The following is a 22816-nucleotide window of genomic DNA, read 5'->3' as shown; positions in this document are numbered from 1 at the left end:
CTGCAGTTCACTCAAATTCATCTCATTTAGGCAGGGCGACCTTCAGTGAGAAAAGATTGAATGCAAGTTTGAAATTATTTTGCGGATAACGCTCAACTTTTCTCCGAACACTGCTTTGGGAGATGCTTAGAAACCCTGCAGTGTATGCATCATGGAGAGCGTTTAAGCACCATACAATATTATTTTATTTATACCATGACCTTCATTGTTCTCTGAGAATTACGGCAGGAGGATTAACAGAGCAGCATTCATCCACTACTACTACCACAGAACATACATCCATGCATAGTGTAATCTCAGAATGAATCTGGAAACAAAATGTTCCTGTGGACTGAGTTCTACGCCTGGGTAGCCTGTGACCCCCCCCTCTCTCTCTCTCTCTCTCTCTCTCTCTCTCTCCCTCTCTCTCTCTCTCTCTCTCTCGATATGTATGTTCAACATATGGAAAGGCTGGTGTGTGTGTGTGTGTGTGTGTGTGTGTGTGTGTGTGTGTGTGTGTGTGTGTGTGTGTGTGTGTGTGTGTGCGTGTGCGCGCAGCTGTAGCTGTAGCTGCTGGCAGCCAGACTAATGTGTTTGTCAGTAGCGTGCCTCTCTGCAGGCTCTGTGTTAGTCTGCAGATTTGCTCTTTCACTTCCAATCCTTCTCCAGCACAGCCTCTCTCAGAAGGCACGTTGACTTTGTCCTTTCCTTTCACACTCCGCTGATGAAGCTCTGCCGTCCTTGGTGGCGAGGCTCACCTCCAGTCTAATTTGTGGGCTTAAATGAGGCTGGAGCCAGCTGGTGGGCTCTGCAGGCCGGGATGTGTGCACTAAATGATGACGGCACCACCAAAACACAGAGAGCTGAACTGACAGGGGTGTGATGTGTCCTCATCATCAGGAATAAAGTCACATGTCAAAATTCCTCACAGATACATATTCCACATTAGACCTTTTTATGTTCCGTATACACACGACTGCGGCCATGACTGACAGCTGTAGTCACGAGGACCCACAAGTTCTTGCGAATTCACCAGAATAGAAGCACAAAAACAACAACAGTTTGTTTCCATCCAGAGGACTAGAGGGGAAACAACTCTGTGCTGTGTTTTCAAGGTGTAGTGCAGGAAAATATGATCCGCCGTGAGCACGGTGTATTTTATTTTGAAAATTAACCGGATGTTTTATTTTGCTTCTGTGCTCGACTTCCGACTGCCGGAGCTGGGATGCAGTTGGAACACAGCCGTTATGCAGTCAGTGGAAATACACACATTGACTTTAATGGAAACCTAATGACTCCACCACCGTTTTGGAGCCGTTCCGCAGCCGTTACGCAGCTGGTGGAAATTGGAAATTTTCAAATACATTGAAATGTATTTTCAGACATCTTATAACTACCATACATTAGACGACTTTGAACAGACTTTGAAAAGACTAGCCTGACACCATCTCACATCTAATGTTAAAGACTGTCATACTATGTAAAGACTGGGGATCTTGCAGGGTCACACATTGCAAGACTACAACTAGATTTGTTTTGAGCAAGCTAGCGACTGCTTTCTTAAGCTGGTAACTTAAGGGAAAGTTTACAGATTTTCTGTTCTACAGTACATGCAGATGAATGTCTCCAGTAGCCGGAGGTCTGCGTTTATCCGCCGTTAAATCTCCCGTTGAATGACGCGCTTCAGAAGGGTTGAAAAAACAACTTTCTCTCTTTAGCGTTTAGCTCTAGCCGTTTGTTGCTTCCTGTTTTATGCTGGAGGGAGCGCACCCATTGGTTGTTGACAATGTTCACATGATTTAACTTCTTACCACCAACACTTAAAACTTACAATAATATCAAACACATTTGATGTTGTCTGAACGTCCAGACGGAAAAAAACTGGGACTGAGTTTTATGACCACCTTACACAAAACAATGGAGACGACTGGAGCGCCACAACTCTAGCAAGACTCTCAGGATTTCATTCAGATATTAGAAATTAATCTGTGACAGTTGAATCGCTTTAAAAGTAATTTGGTTTAAGGTCGGCATTAATCAAAATATAACTGTTCTATGTAACGCTGTGACACAGTGACCGTTAAGTTTAGGCACCAAAACTACTTGGTTATGGTTGGAAACAAGAGATCATGGTTTGGTTTAAAATAAGTACTTCCATACATAACTATGTCACGTTCAACATCACTATGTGAAGCCATCCAGCACCCTGAACTCCACCTTATGTGGAGTTCATCACTCTAATACTATGTCACCTGACTTCCTTCTTTGCTCCCATTATAATTACTATGGCCACTAGAGGTTGCTGCCTAACAAATAATATGGATCTTAATGAATACATGGGTTATACTTTTCGTAAGTATATGTATGAACAGTGACTGAGGATGGCCTGCAGACAGTTTCTAAATTCACATGAGGTATTTTTTATACGATATATCTGTGATATGTGAAAACCAGCACATAATATTGGCTGTTTATCAGTTGGACTTTAATAAGTAGTTGCACTGCTTCTAAAATGCCTTTGAGTTCTGTCTTTCTAAAAGTATAGGCTAAAAGGTATGACTAACCAGAGGCCTGTACTACGAAGCAAGTTAAACATGCCCTGGATTTATTTTAGTTGCCCGGCTTCACCTAACCTAACAACCGCAGTCCCGCAAAAGCTGTGTCACGACGGTGGCTAAAAACTAGTTCAATCACCCCAGGGTTTCCCAATCCAGTGACGCACAGCATGACCAATCGCAAACATCTACCAGAGCCGCATATTTTATCACATAAAGATGAAGAACACAGACACGGTTTTACAGGCAAAACGCAAAACGCTCACTGCTTCCTAAAACAGGAAAAACATTTTTATCCGGTAACCATCGTTGTGATACACAAAACCCTGTGTTGAACCTGAAGTTACCTCGTTAACGCCAAATCTTGCTTCGTAGTACAGGCTGGTTTCTGTAGGAGTTTAAACTGCTCAGTGTGAATAACTGACATTCTCCCCTCAAGTATTCTTCAAAGACATAACTGCTCTCTGTCTATAATTGGCTGGGCCTGTTCGCTCTGTCACACCGCCAGATAAAGTAGTCAATTGTTGAGCTTTTTTATGTGTATCCAAGAACAAGATGTCCTTTCACTGCAATCAAATTTTACTCGACAAATCACAAAGTATTCGGCTCTGCAAGACGATTTAAAAGACAAGGGAGGCATCTGCTGCTGGTTTGAAATGACATTCTCTTTCCACACACAAATGCACGCTTGCACACACACACACACACACACACACACACACACACAGAGGCTTTTTAATCAGCAACATCTCCAGTACGGCTGATTTTGTGATTGTTATTCCTGTTTTTGTATTTTAATTTATCTCTGAGGATTATCCATTATGCACTGAACACAATTTAAGCTTAAACTGAGTGGGTGGAATGCAAATTGGTAAAGAGTCTTGTGTTTATTGCTGTTTCCTTTCTTCCTCCTGCTTTGGTCTGATTTCCATGAATGAGTGGCATGTCATCCCCTCTCTTTCTAAAACAAATTAGTTTGATCCTAGTGCTGCGTTCTGCAAATGTTGGTTAGCTCTGGGATCTATTTATTGGATCTTCTACATGTTTTGGATAAAAGCATAAAAGTGGTCGCGTGATCCTTTTGGAGCAGGAAATAGTCCATAATTCATAGGGACTATTTCTGTTGGAGAAAGTAGAGTAACACTTTATTTGAAGGGATGTGCATAAGATTGACATGACACCTGTCATGAACCTGAAGGAGTCTTTATGAGTGTTTATGACTGGTGTCATTAAGTGTCATTCAGTATATTATTATTTATACTTTTAATGCAAAATTCATATTGTTTGAGGTGTTCGTGTTATGACAACTTGACAGTTATTGATTCTAAGTTGCAACTCGGTACCAACATTAATAGTCGCTGCTCCTGGTGAATAAACCTGATTCTGTCATTATGACAATATAGGAATGTACTGAATAGGAATTTTTTTAAAAAAAAAAAAAAAAAAAAAAAAAAAAAAAAAAAAAAAAAAAATTTTTTTTTTTTATTTTTTTTTAAAAAAGAAGGGAGGGGGGAGAGGTTGGTAAAAACACTTTATTTAATTTTTGCAATAACATACATACAACATACAGTACTGTATATCGATTTAAGAGTTGCTATTGCAGTAACTTGACTTACAACAACCTGTACAGCTGAATCTATATTATTCATGCTTGTCAAATTATTTGTGGCCAATTTTATGTCATTTTTATCATAATTTCCATAGCTAGTGAACTAGAAAAATGTCATTTCCATTCTTTATCTCGTCTACAAAGCTCTGATTGATTAATTCATTTCTACAATCGGGGAGCACATCATCAGACCTATTTGAAACATTGAACAAACTCAGATTCAGAGGTCTGGAACCAGGCTTGGAATGGTGCACAAAGTTATGCACTTAGGCCTTGCTCTTGGATGGACGGAAGGATGGACGGATGGACGGATGGATGGATGGATGAATAATTGAATGAATGGATGGACGGATGGAGGGATTGACAGATGGATGAATAGATGGATAAATAATTGAATGAATGGATGGATTGATCAATGGATGGATGGATGGATGGATGGATGGATGGATGGATGGATGGATGGATGGATGGATGGATGGATGGATGGATGGATGGACGGATTGATGGATGAATGGATGGATATCCTTTAAACTTTTCTCTGTACAGGCTGCAAACTGTAGAAAACAGGCGTTAGCTGTCCCCCAAGAATCCCACAGTGCACAGAAATGCCATTTGTGCCAGTGAGGTTGGTGAAATGAATTGGACAGATTATGTGTGAGGGGAGGGCAGGAATGGTGTTTGCGCATTGCTGTGTGTAAGTAATGACACAGCAGAGAAAACATGGCTGCTGCAGGTGTCAGACTGCTGCTTCCATTTGCCAGTCTGGATGGGATTTTCCAGCTTTTGCACGGAGATGACTGACTGTTGATCAATATATATTGATTTCCAGCCTTGGATCCATCTCTCTCGTGTTTCATTTGATGTCGTTCTCTGTCTCTTCTCTCCCTGCCACCTCTCTCTCACTCCCATTCTCCTTGTGATTCGGATTAAACTTTGTTAGTATGCCAGAAATGAATCTTGCATTGCCAAATGGACCATACCCGTACATACCACAATCATATGAGATACATACACAGGGGCGTCGGACTGGGGTTAAAACCGATACTGATTACCAGGGCCCAAGGGGAGAGAGGGCCCTTGAAAAGTCTGTAATATATTTTATTTCACCTGGATATTTTCATTTCCTAATTAAATTTCATAATGCATGTCAGATGAAATGTAAAGTTAGTGTATTGGCTGAATAACTTGGTTGATTGGTTGAACTTGGTCTCAACCACTCCTTGCTAATGCGCCAAATGGTTTAGTCCATCTGCACGCATTTTGTTTACGTTAGCTAGTTCAGTTGAGCGTCTGGTGGAGCGCAAACTTCTGCTGTAGAAATGTCTTTCTCAAAGAAAGCCAAATCATGCTACCAAAAAAGAAAAGAAAGACAGGAGAAGGAGAGAAAACAAAATGAGGGGAAACAATTGGTAACTGACTTCTTTTCAAAGAAAGGTGAGCACAAACCAAAAAACGAAATCCATGGTGCTAAACTGCTTGAATATCTCCGAGACTGTAGTGCTAAAAACAAACTGAGACAACCCATATAAAGAGCAGAACATACACTTTCAAATGATAATTTGGTTATACTTGTAATCTGAGGTAAAGGCTAAATAAATAAACTACTCTAGCAATGTTGTTTGCATATAATGGGGCGGCTGTGGCTAAGTGGTCTGCCAATCGGAAGGTTGGTGGTTCGATCCCTGGACCTGCAGTTCCATGCCGAAGTGTCCTTGGGCAAGACACTGAACCCCAAGTTGCCCCCGATGCTGCGCCATCGGAGTGTAAATGTGTGTGAATGTTTACCTGATGAGCAGGTGGCACCTTGTACGGCAGCCTCGGCCACAGTGTATGAATGTGTGTGAATCGTGAGCAGTGATGCCACGTAACGCGTTACTTGTAACGCGTTACTCTAATCTGACCACTTTTTTCAGTAACGAGTAATCTAACGCGTTACTATTTCCAAACCAGTAATCAGATTAAAGTTACTTATCCAAGTCACTGTGCGTTACTATTTTTGTCATTTTCCTTAGTAAAAATATATATTTTTGCTTTCTTCTTGCGTCTCGGGGAGTGAAGTCACGTATGCGACAAGTCACGTTTTCAGCATGAGGACAGGTCACGTTTTAAGCATGTGGACAGTTCACGTGTACCACGCAGGGACACAAATGTAAACAACAATGGAGGGAGGAGAGAGATGCGCGCTTTCTAGCTGGAAATACAGTCACTATTTTGAGTTTGTGTCAGCTAAAGAAGGCAATATTAAGGTTTGTTGTACACTCTGTGCTGGTGGCGACAAAGTGCTATCTAGCTATGAAAACACTACGTCAAATTTGAAGAAACATTTGGAGTCGCAGCACTGCAGTCAAACTTACAGAGCAAGTCCCAGCAGGTGGTGCGAAGCAGAGAGAAGGAAGTACCCCACCACCCAGACAACAAAAGCTGGACATCGATGCAAAACCAGTAAGTGGGGAGAGTTGAAGAAGTTCGGGCAGGCGGGCTGCTTATGTTGTAGCGAAATGCTGCCCCTTAAACCACGGTTGACTCGCTCTCTTTCGGTGCCATAATAAACCAGATCCCTACTACTGGCAACGCCGGGTTGCCTCACAGTAAACCGGTTGTCATTTTTATGTTGAGGCTGTGGGGGTGTTGTCGGCAGTTGCTGAATGTAACTAATAAAGTAACTTGTAATCTAACTTTGTTACTTTTAAAATCAAGTAATCTGTAAAGTAACTAAATTACTTTTATAATCAAGTAATCTGTAAAGTAACTAAGTTACTTTTTCAAAGTAACTGTGGCAACACTGATGGTGAGTGGTTCCTGTACTATGTTAAAGCGCTTTGAGTAGTCGTTAGACTAGAAAAGCGCTATATAAAAACAGTCCATTTACATAACACACCATTGTAATAGCCTAATTTAAAGCATGTTTAATTTTAAATTAATAGGCTATAATGTCTATAATTAGCAATAATAGGCTAATCAGTGTCATAGGTAGCTTGGTAACTCATCGGTAGATACATATCATGTCAACATTATAGTTATGTCAGATTAAGTAGAAGCAGATGTTAACATTGTAAACACATGGCCCTCAGTTTAAGAAACTGTCACAGCAGGGAGCAACAGACCCCTCAGCCTCCTTTTGGGATTTGAAACAAGGGAAGCTTATATCAAAATTAAAGCAAACCATGTTTAGCCGTTTTGACTGAAAGGTGTTAAGTAACACTAACATCTTGTGTGTTTTATTATATTAGGTTACAATGAGGATAAGAGGTTAATATCAGATGTATCCTTCATAGAGAAAGGATATAGAGAACATCTGATTGAGGATGATGGGAGTGAAGACAGCAGGGAGCTCTGAGCACAGTGTGAAAATGAGAGATGAGGAACTGGAAAGTAGGCAGAGCAGTATAGACCAGTTGTTGCCAGAGGATCCAGGACTATGGCCAGATAACTGAACAGATGATCAGAGAGACACCATAGTACGCAGGCTGGCAAGTAAAGGTCCAGAGAAAACCAACAAAATGTAGTAGTAACCACAGTAAAGTAGGCTAGAGAATGTTGAAAAAGGAGGTTTGAAATGTGTGTTATCAGGCTACTCTAAGCATTACAGTTAATAGTTATTACCCTATAAACAGCTAGGCCTACAGATTCATGTGTACAGAGGCCCGATTATTTTTTTTCCAAGGGGGGTTTGAGGAACATGGGGGCCCATCAGGACTGCCTATGCATAGGGCCCAGGGTCTGGTGCTATGCCCCTGTACATACAGTAAATTAAATTCAAGAAATTATAATGCCGTCCTTAATGCAGATAGATGGAGAATTCAATAAATGTATTATTTGTCCCATAGGCATAAACCAGAAAAACATAAAAACATAGATACATGTATAAAACGCACACAAGATACACAGCAGATTACAGTATTACATATCGTCACCCTATCATCAACATCAACAAAGCACATTACTGTTGCTGTGAATTAAAACAGTGTTCATGTCATTCTTCTCTAACTTGTAGTCTTGCTGATAATATCAAGTTGTCTGTTTTCTGTCAGTAGCTTTTATGTTGGAGGAGCAACCCAATAGTAAATTGAGAAAGTGTTTGAGTTTTTTTTTTTTTTTTTGGATAAAACATATTCAAGTAAATATTACCTAATAACAACTATATAAATAAATGGAAATAAAGTAGTTGTATGCCAATAATATAACATATTATAATAAGAATGCATAAACAAAAAGAACCACTAGATGACAACATTATTCAGCTTAGCCTTTAGAAGAATGGGGAGGTCATTTGTATATTTGGTTTTCATAATTCTTGGGTTCTGTCTAAAGCTTTAACTGGTACCCTTTAACTTTCAATAACAGTGCAACAATGATCATTCAACAAAGAGTTTTGAAATATAATTGTGGGTTATTAGAACGTGGTTCTTATTTGTGTTGTTTTGTTACCAAAGTAATTCTGGGAAACTGCTCAGACGATTAGTCAGACTAAACTAGGGCTGGAACTAACAATCATTTATATCAATCTCTCTACCCATTATTTTCTTCATTAAAAAAATGAATGAATTAGGCCAGGTCTATACATGCAGTCAATCAGTCAAATAGCAAATGGCCATCACAAGTTTCAGTTTACTATCATAGAAGGCTTAGAAAACCAGAAAATATTATCATCTTGAGAAGCTGGACCCAGTGATGTTTACCATTTCTGCTTTAAAAATGATTTAAACAATGACTCTTAAAATAGTTGCTTAAAACACACACACACACACCCCCCCCCCCACACACACACACACACACACACAAGACTAAAAAGTGGATTGCAACTGAGCATGAACCTATACTGCCAGTGGAAAATGTACTGCAAGAAGAAAATAATGTGGTTGATTATTTGCAAGAAACTGTTAAGCCAAATGACAGCGTTTCACAGGTGGGGGTCAGCGATGTTGCACATGCTAGCACATGTGGATCACAAGTAAGTCGCACATCATGAGTTAGCTGAGAGCAAAGCCAAATTAAGGGTGCTTAAAGAATATGAGAGATCTGAAGAAGGTTTGAGTAGCTACGCGACAGCACAAAAGCCACAAGGTGGACACATGAAGGAAAGAACTAGCATTATGCACCCACAAGAAGCTAATACGAACATTCATATTCAACCACAAATGTGGCACTCCCGAATACAACAACAGTCTCAACCAGTCTCCAATTATGTGCCTAATGCTCAACTAACAGAGGTGATGACATACTAGCAGTTATGCAAAAACAGAATGTAATCACTGAGCTACTTGAAAACAACAGCAGCTATCTCATCTACCAACAAAAGACATTCCTGTGTTCAAGGGTGATGCGCTACAATACAAATCTTTCATGAGGGCATTTGAGCACGCAATAGAGCAGAAAACCAACAATGATCAAGATAAATTGTACTTCTTGGAACAGTTTACGTCTGGTGAACCTCAAGAGCTTGTTCGCAGCTGTGCTCATATGACACCTAGCAAAGGCTACTGCGAGGCAAAGCAACTACTTCATAAGCACAGTGGGAATGAATTACGGATTGCCAGCGCGTACGTTGACAAAGCACACAAATGGCCTCAAGTGAAGTCTGATGATAGGAAAGCATTGAGCGCATATGCAGTGTTTTTGATTGGATGTCGCAATACCATGGAAGACAATGCATTCTTAGAGGAGATGGACAACCCAACCAACCTACGGACAGTGGTGTCTAAGCTACCGTACAAAATGAAGGAACGTTGGCATACTGAAGCTTGTGACATGAAAGCGCGAAACGGCAGGAGGGCAAAGTTTGCTGATTTGGTGAGCTACATAGACCGTCAGCTAGAATAGCGATGGATCCACTCTTTGGTAATATATCAGACAGCCACCCAACCCCAAGTGGTAAGACTGACTGAAAAGAAAAGCATCCTGGAAGGAAAGAGGTCCGTGGAAGCAGTTTCGCGACCAATGTTTCCACTGAAACTAAAGGGCCTCAAGAAATGCATGTTAAGCCAGCGAACTCAAGTAAAACTGTGAGTGCCTTGGAGAAGCCGTGTTTTTGTCCTGCCAGCAATTTCACACCCTTGCCTCATGTAGCAAAATCAAAGACCAACCACATAAGGAGTGTGTGGATTTCTTAAAACTGAAGGGTTTATGTTTTGGATGCTTAGTTCCAGGTCATCTTAGCAAATTCTGCAAAAGAAGAATTGAGTGTAAAGAATGTGCTTTAAAGCATCCAGACATTCTGCACATAATAAAAGAAGGTAGCCTCATGGGGGCCTGAGAAGCGGAACGTGTGATGTCAAGTGTGTTGAAACATACGACCCGGGAAGCACAGCAACGTTCTGCACTTCTGTGCAAAAGAAACTGAACATTAAAGGGAAACCGACACAAATACTTCTTAGCACCATGGTTCAAGACAAACCTGGAGAACAGAAGCTCATGAACAGTTTCATCATATCAGACCTGGAAGTGTGCGGGCTGGAAGACACCAAGTTCATAGAGCTACTCCGTTTTCTTTGGTGGCCCAACGACAAGTTGAACGAGCCTATGGAGAAATTCCGAATGACGGTGAACCTTCAGTGCCTCATATGCACTGAAAAGAACTGTCGAAGATCACAAGGCTGATGCATCTCCAGAAGCTGTCCAGACAGTCCTGCGCAACTTCTACGTAGATGACTGTCTGAAGAGTGTAGCTAAAGAAGAAGATGCCGTGACCTTAGCTAGAGATCTTCGTACCCTGTGTGCCAGCGGAGGCTTTGCTTTAACAAAGTGGATGACCAATAGCAGGAAGGTGTTAATGTCAATCCCTGAAGTACATAGAGCCAGCGAAGTGAAAGACCTGGATATAAGACATGACGCTTTGCCAGTCGAGAGGACCCTCGGTGTACAGTGGGACACAGAAACTGAGACTTTCACCTACAGTATGAAGCTGCAAGACAAGCCGATGACCAGAAGAGGCATTTATCAGTAGTGAATTCCATCAACCACCCCCTTGGCTTTCTGGCTCCAGTCATCTTGCCTGCTAAACTCCTGCTGAAAGATCTTTGTAAAGAACACTATGGATAGGACGAGAACATTGGCAGAAAACCCGCTGAAGATAGGAAAAGATGGATCGAAGATGTGAGTCATCTCTCTACCTTCCATGTGAGCAGGTGTTTGAAGCCTACAGATTTTGGATGTACTGCAGCAGCACAGTTACATCATTTTTCAGATGCTTCAGAGTCCACATACGGCACTGTGTCTTATTTGCTGCTAGAGAATAGCCAAGGTGAGAAGCGTTGTGCATTCCTCATGGGGAAGTCAAGAGTGGCCCCACTCAAACTGGTCACCATCCCCAGATTTGAATGACCGCAGCAGTTGTTGCTGTGAAATAGACAATATGTTACATCAAGAGCTTCAAGTTCCACTGCAACGACCTATGTTCTGGACATTTATTTATTACAGTGCTCAGATACCAGACATGGGGGACTCGAGTCACATGACTTGACTCGAGTTAGACTCGAGTCGCAAATTTTAGGACTTGAGACTTGCTTGATTAACATTCATAAAAGACTCGACTTGACTTTGACTTGATATTCATGACTTGAGAGTTGACTTAGACTTGAGTCAAATGACTTGAAATGACTTGATTTTCTGTTTAATAAATATATTTCCCCCTCTGATATTGAGGAGGAGTTAACTTTACGATTTGAGTGCTGTTGCATGCGCAGGAACCGTTGATATGATGACGCGGCGCGCGGCGGCAGACCGTCAGTAAACAACACTGGCTATGGCTAGTAGCCTAACGTCATGGATCCCTCTCATGGGCGCTGATACCGTGGGTGCTCGAGCTCCGGAGCACCCACGGAAAATACTGACCGCCGACGAGTGCCAGACTGCCAGTTCATTTTTACGTTAATCTAAAATTAAACACTGCAGTTGTGGAGCGTCTGTCATAGTGTGATTGGTTATGTCGGTGGCATTTCCCACGAAGCTGATCGCGGTTACGTGCCAGTTAAACTTTTCATCTCCGATCCTATCTGTATTTGTGAGAAGTGGCGCTGTCCTGAGTTGAAAGATAGCTTATAGGCTAGGCCTACTGTGCGCGTGTGAGCACCCACGGAGGAAAACATAAATCGGCGCCTATCCCTCTGCACAGAAAATAATAAAGTTTGGCTATAAGGATTACATATATGACCAGGCAAAGAAAAAAAAAAAGAAACGGCAGTTTGCAAGGTCTGCAGTACTTATTTCCGACGTCGAATTTCATCAGACACTTCAAATCGGGAGAGATTTGGGTTCCAGTCCCCATATTCAGCTGAACCACTATTTGGACGTTTGTGATGGACAGAAGTCCCTTCAGTTTTTGGCCACGAATAAGCACACCCTCCCCTCTTTGTTCAAGGTGGCGGTAGAGCGAATAAAACTAGGCACACATAGGCCTACACACACAACACAAACCTCTCTCTCTCTCTCTCTCTCTCTCTCTCTCTCTCTCAAACACACACATGCAGACGTAAGTATGTGAATAAAGCTAGGCACACATACAACACACTCTGCACTCTCACACACACGCACATTCACTCACCAATATTAATAACGTTTCACTCACTCTCTCAAACACGCACACATTCACTCACAAATACACTGTCAAATATCAACATATACTTTCCATTCCATGTGATAAGCAAATGTGGTGGTATTCAGCTATTCTCAAAGAATATGTTTTGTTCTTTAAGAGAAGGAAAGGTTAAAGGATGTGTTTCTGTCTCATAAAAGTGAGGCATGTTTGAAGAATATTATTTGACTTAGGAACCATTATACTTTAATTGTTTGAAGGAATTTCATGATTTAATGTCATGTTTGAGGCATATTGAACAATATTGATTTATTGTTGGCCTAATATCAGTTTTAGGCTGTGATTTTTTTTTATCTGTGTTAATTTAAACTCTTCAGATGTATGTGGACACAAAGGGCTAGATTTATCAAGCCGTTTGCGCCTGTTTCCAGGCGCTAATTGGTCGCAAAGACGGACGTAACCGATGCAGGCTATTTACAAACAGGGCGCACTTGGGTAGAATCGCAGATTGTCTCCCACATGAGCGAGAAGAGACAAGTTGCGCTTTCAATATGCGTTCGTGGGAGGGTCGTGGGGAAAGTGGGAGTTCCACCCAAAAAGGTGGGAGGATAAGCGCAAGTGCACCTAATTATATATCCCGGGGTATTTACAAAGACTGTCGAATAAGCAGCTTCTATTCTGCGGGGGAAATTCTCCGCCTCTTTAAACCAGCCGCAATCGAGTTTCCTCGTAGACCTTTATGCCGCTGGTGAAATGGCAACAGCAATTTGAGCAAGACGAAGACATAGGCGAGGGTGAAAATATTTTTAACAGAAGAATCACACTTTGTCAGTGAACACAACATAATTTAGCGTTACAGATCAAGCAGACATGCAATATTAGAGTTACTGGAAGAAATCAAAGATGAAATTGAATCTCCCACTCAGCGTTCACATCCCATTCCACCAGTTGTTAAACTCCTCGCTACATTACAAATATTGGCATCAGGATCATTTCAAACAGTCATAGCATCAGCAGTGGGAATATCGCAGTCTGCACTCAGCCATATCATAGCACCAGTACCGCTTTGCTACAGCGCAATTTACGGTCTAGTGGGCGGAGAAAGACGCTGATTGCCTGATGGGTGTCAGGGTTGATAAATACTACGCAAACTGTGGAAGCATAGCGTGCGCTATTACCGAACTCGCATAAACGGACGCAGCGCAAACTGCGCTAGTGTTAGTAAATCTAGCCCAAAGTCTTTTGAGTAAAAAATGCAAATAAAACTTCAGCAGTTCATAACCACTGTCTTTAGCTTGTTTAAAAATGGAAACTTTTGTATGACTTGACTTGTGACTTGCTTGACCAAAGCTATGTCTTGACTTGCTTGATTGTCACAAAAAATGACTTGGACTTGCTTGAGACTTGAAGGTTAAGACTTGAGACTTGCTTGCGACTTGCACATGTGTGACTTACTCCCATCTCTGTCAGATACATTGCAGGGCTCTAGAGTGTGACCAATTTGGTTGCAAATGCGACCAAAATTTGTAAGGGTGCAACTAAGATTTTTCCCAGGTCGCACCGGTGCACCTAACGTCCTTGCATCTGCTGCCTCTCCATGAACGAAGCAATGTCGTTTATATCGATATGGTTTAATGTTGCGTTACATGACCCATTCCTTCTGTCAAGCCAGCCGGTCCAAACTGCTGACATTTGTCTACAGTTTTAATTGTTATTAACACAGCTTAGGACAAGGCATAGAAACAGGTGTTTCCGCTGGTAACTCTCTGTTATTGCGGCCGCCATGGCGAAAAACACATTAGAACAGGGGTCTCAAACTCAATTTACCTGGGGGCCGCTGGAGGCAGAGTCTGGGTGAGGCTGGGCCGCATCAGGTTTTCCACAAGAAAAGCTTTGTTAAAAAAATTCCAATCTTCTCAAATCTCTTTATTTTTATTATTTATATTCTTTTATCCCACCGCGTACGCATCACTTTGATTTACTTTGTCAGAGAGAGAGACCTCATATTAACTCTCTAAGTGCCATTGACGTGTATGTATATATATAAATATATATATATATCCGAAAGGGGGTATACCCCCCCGGGGAAAAAATTTAAAAATAAACCGTTAAATGGCACTTTCTGGAGAGTTTTGGAGAAATTGAGTCTTACATGATATGTGCAAAACTGCAAGGTTAAGAGCCTATACTCTGCATTGTTGTAGTATCAACAGGTATTTGGGCATTTAGCATTTGCATTACTGTTAATTAGTCTTCACTTGATTACACATTGTATTACCTTGTTATGGTATAAGAAGTGACCCATACAATGTGCCAAACATAATGTGCCACATGAAGAGACAGTGCAGCATGACAGTAGCAACAGCTGAGAAGATTTGGGTCTGTGGTGACCTGGGGCCTCATTTATAAAACTTTGCGTAGATTCTATTCTGAAAGATTTCGTGCGCAAAAAAGTCAGAATTTTCGTACGCAAAAACAATATTCTGATTTATAAAACCTTGCGGCGCACACCGGTACGCACTCTTCTCGTTATAAATACGGACTTGCGTTACAGTATGCGGTCGTGCCACGAGCCTCACCGTCCTCCCAAGGTCTTCCCATATTTGTCCTAATAAGGTCCATGTTAATCAATCAATGAATATTCCAGCCTTGAAAGGAGCCCTTGATGACCAATCACGAAACGGAAAAATGGGGGAAAAACACAATTCAGTGATTGTGAGATCGATGTGCTCCTAACAGAGGTAGAACATCCAAACTAAATCCTGTTTGGAAGCCGTAACCCGTGTGTACTGTTCATATTGTTACACAGCCTTACTACTTAACAGCTCAATTACCAATGATATACATCATTTATGGTTCATATTTGCCATTTACCCCTGTGAGATCACATTTATGATCATATGATCATTTTCGTTTTTTGTGAGAAAGGAAATTCAATTATTAAAAAAGTAAAAAATAGAAACAAGATTTTGGATCATTATTGGTGCAAAACAGGTGAAAGTGCTTGAAATGTGACAATTTGGTTACTTGTATGGTAACTGTGTGGGAATAGCAGGTGCAGAAAGACAACATTCCCACACACAGACACCTACAATCAGACACGACCACATAAAGACGCGCGCGCGCACACACACACACACACACACACACACACACACACACACACACACACACCGCATTTCCCGGGGAGATGGCAGGGGACCCTGGCAGCGGTGTGTGTTTTGCGGTGGGAGAGTTTGCACGGTGTGGGAGGGTCCCCAGCCTCTCCCCGTTGCTGGCAGCCCCTCGCCGGGCGCCGCGACCGGCTCTGGGTCGGTTTAGCAAGAACGGGATTGTTGGGTTCAGGAAAACAAAAACTGGGTTAGGTTCGGAAAACGGGCATACCATCTGAGTTCACTAAAACGCAGTCTACAAAACCTTGGGAGCATTACGCACGATCACACGTGTGGTCAAAAGGTTGCGGAAAACTGGGAACATTTTTACGCATGGAAATTCTTTATAAATCCCGACTATTGCGAGGAATGTTGCGACGACAAATTTCACCGTGCTTCACGCAACTTTTTCTTGCGTAACAGGTTTTATAAATGAGGCCCCAGGTCCACCTCACACAAACTTCTTCTCCCATTCTCTCTCTTTACATACACACACACACACACACACACACGCACGCACACACACACGCGCGCGCGGCACCGAGTGGGGCTCTCTGATGCTCGGAGGCGAGCCGTGGCCGGCTCGGAGCCCTACCGCTGGCGGAGATGCGACAGTGAGGACTGGTTCAATGGCTTGGTCAGCGACATGAACTCGTAGCGGCCGGTGGAGGTTGCGAACGGGGTTTTTAGCTTTATGAGAAGGCATTTTATCCGTTAATCCTACCGACGTAGACACTTTGGCGTTATGTAGTTGACCCGCGGTGGTGAAATGTCTGCAGTTCTGGGCGGGTTGTTGCCGTGTTCTGATTGTTCTCATCTCAGCTCCGCCGAGACAAAATAGACATGCCATTTCAAAAAAATGTCATTTATTCATGTATCATCATCATTCAAATATCATGTTTTCAAAAGCATCACTTTCATCAAATTTTTTGTGACATATTTAGACTGCAAGCAGGCACATCTGGACAAACTAGCAGGCTTATGTGCCGGAGCTGAACCCCGGAGAGCCCCGGCCCAATTTAACCCCTCGTTATATATATAACGAGAGCTATATAAATGTATATACATTTATATACATATATATAGGCTACGTATAATGTCCTGGGCAGCAACTTAAAATAAGTGAAGTGTTGTGAACGCAGCGCGCTGGGACGAATGTCCGCATGTGCCCAATAGAAACGAGGCAGGCAGCCAGGCACGGAAGAAAACACTCCATGGCAACGCGGCTGTAACTTTCACTCATTGAGGAATGTTTCTCTGCTTGCATCAAGCCCGGCCGATGTCCCGCCCCCGAGAGCCATATACCCCACCGTGATTGGTGGGTTCGTTCAGCTCCGCACACAACACTGTAAAGTACCAAACATATCAAACTCGCGGGCCACACTAACATTAAACTTTCATATTAAGGCGGGGGCCACAAACTATCGTCCGCAATTGGCCCGCGGGCCGAGTTTGAGACCCCTGCATTAGAAGTTATTAAATGCAACTAACTTCAGTTTGTTGAGTAATAGCGCGTAAGATGGAGCCTGCTGGATCATAGTTCATAAAAATGCAGCGCAGTGACGATACAGACATTTCATAGCCTACACAAGACGGGTGTATGCCGCTGACCCGCCAAAGCGCATTCGACCTGTGCTGGACCCATTCATAATGAGTCAGCCGGCACTCTCTGAGTAGCATACGCTACTCCCCCTCTCTCCCTCTGTCTCCCTATGTCTTTCGGTCTGTTTTTTATTTTATTTTTATTTTTAAGATTTTGGCCTTTATTTTGATAGGAAAGCTGAAGACATGAAAGGGGAGAGAGAGGGGGTAATGACATGTAGGAAAGGGCCGCAGGTCGGAGTCAAACCTCTATATTTACCAACTGAGCTATCCGGGCATCCTCTTTCTCTTTTAATCAGTCTGTTATTGTTGAAAACAAGTGAAGGAGCTTTCTCAGAGATATATACATTACCGGTCAAAAGTTTTAGAACACCCCAATTTTTTTGTTTTTTATTGAAATTTTAGCAGTTCAAGTCCAATGAATAGCTTGAAATGATACAAAGGTAAGTGGTGAACTGCCTGAGGTTAAAAAAAACATGAAAATAATGTACATTTCAGAATTTTACAAAAAGGCCTTTTTCAGGGAACAAGAAATGGGTAAACGATGTAAAGCTGTTCTGCAGCAATGGTGGTTGATCAAGCTTTGAAAGTTGGTGCTACCAATTCCCACAGGTGTTCCAACTTGTCTGGATTACTTACAACCCCCTTTGTTTGTATAAAAGTATTGTTGGAACACACTGTGGTACCGTACCCTCATGAGCATTATTTGAACTGCAGAAAGTAGTGTTGCCATAAAAATGGTGGGAAAAAGCCAATTAACATTGGAAGAGAGACAGGCCATCATAACACTTAAGAATGTTCAGTGTTTCCTCTAGGATTTTTTATCAGTGGGGGCAGATCTGCCATAACCCCCAGCCGGCAAATGTTTTACTTATTAAACGGAACTGACACTTTGCTGCAACACAAACAAATATATTTATTCACCTCTATTCACACACAATGAGGCATATTTTCATTTTGTTTTGATTGAACTGTATTTTTGAGGAACTGTAGGTCTACAAAATGAATTTTACAAGAAATTCTTCATAGGGAAACCAAAACCCAAAGTAGGCTATACTATGAAACCATTCATAATGAAACTAATTGCATATTTGGCTCAGTGGCAAAGTTGGCAGCCTTGCTGTGTGCATTTGATTTTTCTTGGCTTTTGGAAAAGGCTTGGTTATAGGGGAATTCAGAAAGAGGTGGCCCATTAATGCTGAGTAGCATACATGCTGCTAGATGGTCCCCCTGTGGCCTGTTCCTTAACACTAGAACAGCCAGAACGGTCATTTTGACCGTTTTGAAATTTATGTGTGTAATAACTTTGCTAACTAAAAAAATACAATCCTGCTGGTACCTGACTTTTCCTAAAAGAGTCTGTACTTTCATTTAAAATTGTTTGTAGGCTATATACATTACACAAAAGGCAAAGAAAATACAATCACTTTTACCTATTTTGGCCATACACGGTATTGACCACTCGGATTTTCGCGGTTTTGTTTTTAATCTTTTGTGTGGTTGAAGATGTATCTTGGTTGCTTAGTAATAATCATAGTCTCTGTCAGAGAAACGTAACTAGCGTTCTCGAGTAACAAGAGTGGGCATCACCGATGGGCCGAAGGCAAATCCAGAGTCGGTAACGTAGGCTACGGCATGGATGGACTCTGTTCTGAATCAGAAGAAAAGCACCGGGTGCTCGCTCATGTAGATGGCCAGTAGCTGTCTACGTGTTCATATAACTTTATACATGCTACAACTGGCTGGAATCATTGCACACATCCTCTCCAAGGAGTGCACCAGCTGTGAAATGTCCCAGAGGAAGTTCATGCAGCAACTGGCAGAGTAGCTGAGAGCGGAATTTATGGAGGAAAAAAGGGCAGCGGCGCACAGTCCGAACAGCGCTGCGCACCACAGCAGACACCAAAACGGAGGCAGTGTGAGGTTATGTTAGGTTATAAATGTTCAAATAACATACTTTTAATTGTTATTTGGCTGTGAATTATGTTGAATGAATTTCCCTAATACTAATAGGCTTAAATGAACTGACAACATAAGTTATACGACTTACAGTTCTCAAGGATGCACACATGCCATCTCAACCGGGTCCTCCGGACAGCCTGTCTCTTTTTTCTTTCTCCCTTTTCTCCGAGTGGCACTCGTGCCCACTCGCGTTGTGAAGCGCGTCTGCGCTATTCTCCGACTCTCTTAACAATCACTGCTGATAGACAGCTTTTTTTGACATTTCTGATACTGTGGCGGGAGAAATCTAACCGTGGCAGGCCACCACTTGCCAATCAACATAGAGGAAACACTGATGTTGGTCCTTCCTAAAGAGAAATTGCGAAGAAAGTCAAGGTGTCAGTGAGTACAGTATTCTTCACCATCAAAAGGCACTTAGAAACTGGGGAAAACTCTTACAGGAAGAGGTCTGGCAGACCCAAAGCCACAACAGAATCAGAAGACAAGTTTCTGAGAGTCAACAGCTTGCGTGATAGGCGGCTCACAGGACAACAGCTTCAAGCACAGCTTAATAGTGGTCGTAATAAGCAAGTCTCAGTTTCAACTGTAAAGAGAAGACTTCAAGCTGCAGGTTTGATAGGTCGAGTTGCAGCAAGGAAGCCATTTCTAAGACGTCAGAATAAGAAAAAGAGGCTTGCCTGGGCCAAGAAACACTGCCAATGGACTACTGAAGACTGGAAGAAGATGTTATGGACTGATGAATCAAAATTTGAAATCTTCGGTTCATCACGCAGGATTTTTGTACGCTGTCGAGTAGGTGAAAGGATGGTTCCTCAGTGTGTGACATCAACTGTCAAACATGGAGGAGGAAGCGTGATGGTCTGGGGCTGTTTTGCTGGATCCAGGGTCTGTGATTTGTACAGAGTGAAAGGCGCCCTGAACCAAAACGGCTACCACAGCATTTTGCAGCGCCATGCAGTACCCTCTGGTATAGGCCTAGTTGGTCAGGGGTTCATCCTACAGCAAGATAATGACCCAAAATATAAGTCCAAGCTATGCCAGAACTACCTTAGGAAAAAAGAACAAGATGGTAAGCTTAAAAACATGGAGTGGCCAGCACAGTCACCAGACTTAAACCCCATTGAGCTGGTTTGGGATGAACTGGACAGAAAAGTGAAAGTAAAGCAACCTACAAGTGCCACACATTTATGGGAACTTCTGTAACAGAGTTGGGAAGAACTTTCTGAAGAATATTTGATTTCCATTGTAGAAAGAATGCCACGAGTGTGTTCAGCTGTTATATCTGCCAAAGGGGGTACTTTGATGAGTCAAAAATGTAGAATACATTTTGGTTCATAAATTGATTCCATGATTTCTTTTTTAACTTAAATTGTTCATTTGTTCTATTCTTTCATTTCAGAGTACGATAAGACATTGAACTGCATAAATTTCAATAAAAACCTGGAAAAATTGGGGTGTGTGGTGGCAAATTTTATTTTAACCATTTTGTTTAATGATTGTTTTATAACGCCACAAGATTTAGCTTCTTCATGTGTAGATTCAAAAGGCTCCGAGTGAAATAGTTGGCAACCGTGAACTTTCAGCCTAGTAGAGTTTTTATTGAGGAACTCCAGCTACTCATTTGTTTTAACTTTTAGCAGGTAGAGTGAAGAAGGCCATAGAACTGTCTGAACCATGTCTCCTTCTGTCTCCTGAGATAAAACAGTTGTTTAGGCTAATGAAAAGAACAGGAGCAGAGGGGAAGGTGATCAACTATGGCCATGCTAGAAGATACATTTAGAGGGGTGGCTTAACAGAGGTGTTCACTATATGATGTGTGGATGTTTAGACTTTAGGTTAGAAGACTTTTTCAGACGTGCTGCGGTACTTGTGAAACTGTATTTCTATATTTGCAAATGTAAATAAATACTCAAAGACCAAACTTTGGTTTAATTCTCAAACAGTCTTCGTTTTCATTTTGATCATTGATATTTACTAAATTCTGCTGCTTCAAGGAAAACTTCCACCACAGGTGTTCTAAAACTTTTGACCGGTAGTGTCATATATATATATATATATATATATATATATATATATATATATATATATATATATATATATAAAGAGAGAGAGAGAGAGAGAGATTTGTTTTTGTATTAGGATTAGGATAGGATATATAATAGGATGGCTATTTATTTCAGATAACTTTCATTTACATGTGTTGCAGCTGTATATTTTCAAACTGGTAAAGGAAACCCTGCTTTTGCATTTTATTTTAATCACAATCTGTTTTAATAAAAGAGCTTGTGAAAAATGGATTTGACTTAAAACTGAACATTAAGCCCACTTTGTAAAAAAATAAATAAAGAGCTATATATCGTGTATTCAGCGCTAATGGTGACGCAAGGAAAAAATTGGGTGCACCTAAATTTTGTGCTGGTGCACCTAAATAAAAAAGTTAGGTGCACCAGTGCAATCAAGGCAAAAAGTTAGTCTGGAGCCCTGCATTGACAGTGAAACTGCTTGTTTCGAAACTGCTTGTTTCAAAACTGCTGGTTTCACAACCTTCGTTGCGGACAGAGTCTCGTTGATTCAAGAAGCAACCAAGCCATCGCAATGGAAGTACGTCAGAACAACGGAAAATCCTGCAGATCAAGCCAGCAAGGGCCTGAAAGCTAAGTGTTTGTTGCAAGGAGGAACATGGATTAATTGGCCGAACTTCTTGCTGAACAATGAATGTGAATGGTCGGAACAGCCTGTGCGAAGGAAAGAAAGCCTTCAAAATTATCCGGAAGTCAAAAAGGGAGCTACAGTTAACATGATCAAAGTTGAAGAAAAAATGGAACCAATTAACAAACTGATCAACTATTACTCGGACTGGCATAAACTAAAAAGATCAGTGGCATGGATTTTAAAGGTGAAGGAAAATCTGTGGAAACTGAAAGAGGAAAGAAAGGAAATATCAAGAACGATCAGGCAAACTGAAAAGGACCCTGAAAAGGAAAGATCAAAGTTATAACTACAAATGAAGAAATTCAAAACAACAGAAAATAAATCACTTACCTTGGACAATCTGGTTGCCGCAGAATCGGAAACAATCCAATTCAGTCAAAGACAACAGTTTGGAGAATGAATCAAAACAGCTTAGTTGAAGCAGTCAGCTGTTCAAATTTGATCTGATTCTTCAAGATGGCACCTTAAGGGTTGGCAGAAGACTCAACAAGTCTGCCATGCCAGAAAATCAACAAATGTACAGTGTGCTGCATGATTAATGGAAAGGTTGGTGAGCAAAAGATGGCAAACCTGCCTGAAGATAGGCTATTGCCAGATAAGCCTCCTCGGGGGCCGGGGTACAGTCAAAAGGTATGGCGTGAGGTTCACTTGTCTCACTCTCCTTCGCATCGAAGTTGAAGATGGCCTCGACACAGACTCCTGCATTAATGCAATT

General features: G+C 41.7%; 1 protein-coding gene across 5 annotated transcripts in view; it reads left to right on the top strand.

Moving 5' to 3' along the window:
- gabbr1b (gamma-aminobutyric acid (GABA) B receptor, 1b) overlaps nt 1-22816 on the top strand; it is a 294834-nt gene that overhangs the window by 257587 nt on the left and 14431 nt on the right. The window lies entirely within an intron of this gene.

This window comes from Perca fluviatilis, chromosome 13 (assembly GCF_010015445.1).
Source record: "Perca fluviatilis chromosome 13, GENO_Pfluv_1.0, whole genome shotgun sequence".
In the NCBI taxonomy this organism is placed as follows: domain Eukaryota; kingdom Metazoa; phylum Chordata; class Actinopteri; order Perciformes; family Percidae; genus Perca; species Perca fluviatilis.
The sequence above is the reverse complement of the archived record's forward strand: the minus strand, read 5'-3'. Positions and strand labels throughout refer to the sequence as shown.